Genomic DNA, 2500 nt, shown 5'->3' on the forward strand with positions numbered 1-2500 from the left:
TGTAGAAATGCACGTGAAACAGTCGGTGATGTTAACAAACCCCGTATTTCGTTTACCGACAACTTTTCAGGAAGAAGCCAAGAAGATCTGACAACCATCCGGGAACATTCAAATGAGAACGCGCACAATTCAAAACCTGTCCATTCAAAACACTGACAAAATATTAGGGTCAACACGACGAGTCAGATGGCAATCCCAGTGCATCTAATTACACGCATTTCTCAGGACATATCTTCCAACCTCTGTGGCATCAAGGAGTGCCTTTCGTTCTACTAAATTTATCGTCACTCAATCCCACAATTCTTCGATTCTTTCTGACAAAGGGCTAACGCCCGAAACTTCAGTGATTATATCTTTTTACGGTTGCAATTGGACTAACTTGTTTGGTTAGACCCAGGAAATCAAGAAGGGCTAATGAGCGAAAATTACACAAGAGATAAACTTGTTTAACTACATCTTAACAATGATCTCTCTTTTGCCCACCGGTGGCTTCACTTCCGACCACAATGCAGAAGGTCACGGGATCGAACTCCGGCCGTATAACCACAAAAGGTCTTGAGAGTCTTAACCAATTGTAGATTAAATTACCAAGGCTGCATTTTAAGTCTTCTCGGAGGAGAATTTTAATTGTTATTCTTCCGTTAAAAAAAAACCGAAAAACTCGTCCCACAATCCCTGATCTCGTTTTCAGCCGTTCTCACTTCGAACTTCCAGAGCTCTGGAATAGAGGAGTTACAATCCCCAAGGCCATGACAACAAGTTGGCAATGCGAGGTTACAATTCTCGCCAAGGGGTTACAATCCCCAAGGCCACAATCCTCTCCAGAGGGTTACAATCCCTCACATGAGAGGTCCTTACCTATCTATGGTCGGTAACTACGCACACAACCCTAGTACGGTGAGTTTATGGGCAAAGGCTGACCCGCATTTTTTCATGGCTCATTATGATTTTCCAGAAAGAATGATTTTTTTTCTTACCACGCTGTTATAAATTTGCCACATTAAATTATCGGATACAATCATCAAAAACTAACTTGGACGCAGTTCTTAACTGATACCAGGGCCCGTTTCTCGAACCCTGCATGTGTTTGCCAGAGTTGTTCGAATATCCCGACTTCTTGTTTTCGTTTCGTGGTTTTGCAGCTACGAGTCACGCGTGACTGACACCAGAATTTATTTTACTCATGCGTGCTCATTACGAAATATTCCTGAATCGAGGCCGCTGGCAGACCCGAAAGAGAATCCGCTCGCAGGGTTCGAGTAACGGGCCCCTGGTCACAGCCAGTTTAGAATTGCGTCCTATTTAGTTTGTGATGATTGTATCCGATAATTAAATGTGGAAAATGTATAACAGCGTGGTAAGAAACAAAATTCAGTCTTCTGGAAAACTGTAATGAGGCAGAAACCTGTTGTGAGCCATGATCTAAAGCGATTTTAATAAAAACAAGAGGCTTCAAGTAGCCTATACTCATGCGCTGCCAGGTTATTTGTACTTTTGTTGACAGTTTAATAATAATAATAATAATAATAATAATAATAATAATAATAATAATAATAACTTTATTGTACACGACAAAACAAGGTATATAGGTGTTACAAGAATCTATTTGACGGAAGTTGCTCTTCATCGTGTGAGTTCATTGACCTATACCTTTCATCTTTACTTGTAAGAGTCTGTATTTTTGAATGGGTCCCTAGGCCTGTACTTTTCAAAACAATTTGAAGGAAGTTCTTATTTTTGCTCTGGGTCCATTGGGCTGTAAATTTCTCTCCTCTTTCTTCCAGTTTGCTGCAATTTCTGAAGTTGATTTATGCTTTCTTATTATTTGTTTCCTTTCTATATTTGATAGTTCACAAACATCTAAGAAATGCAACCTCATACTTCGTTTCAAAACAATTAAATTTACTTTGAATAACAGAACAAAGGAGATCAATAACAGAATCTAGAATTGAAAATACTTTTGTTACATTTTTTGGTTCACAACCATTCTATACAAAAACATGGTAACTCATCTTTTGCTTTGCATACCACTGGAAAACACAACTAATGCAGTAGCTAGAAATTCACGTCAAGAAGCCTGTGCTGCTTTCCTTATTATCCAAAATGGCAGTTTTAAGCAGTTGTTTACTGGGAACCACATTACAAGATAAATTTTCCTGACATCTTGCTCTATGAATAACTTTTACATGGCAGCGGCCTTCGTCTAATTTCTTTAGAAAATCAGAAATAAAAACATTTTGCTGGAGTAACATTTCTGATAAATAATAAAATTGCTCTTCCATTCTCAATGTTACTATTAACTGTTTGAGAGGTGCAATAGTTACAAGACTTTGAGGTGGAAAAACAAATAGAATAAAATGACACACCAGAACATTCTTTGCAAGAACAAAGATAAACATTTAAGTGCTCCTAACGTGGCTTCATAGCTCAGTTGGTTAGAGCGTCGCACCGGTACCGCGAGGTCACAGGTTCAAACCCTGTTGAAGTTCTGAATTTTTCA

Source organism: Montipora capricornis, chromosome 9 (genome assembly GCF_036669925.1).
Source record: "Montipora capricornis isolate CH-2021 chromosome 9, ASM3666992v2, whole genome shotgun sequence".
Taxonomy (NCBI): domain Eukaryota; kingdom Metazoa; phylum Cnidaria; class Anthozoa; order Scleractinia; family Acroporidae; genus Montipora; species Montipora capricornis.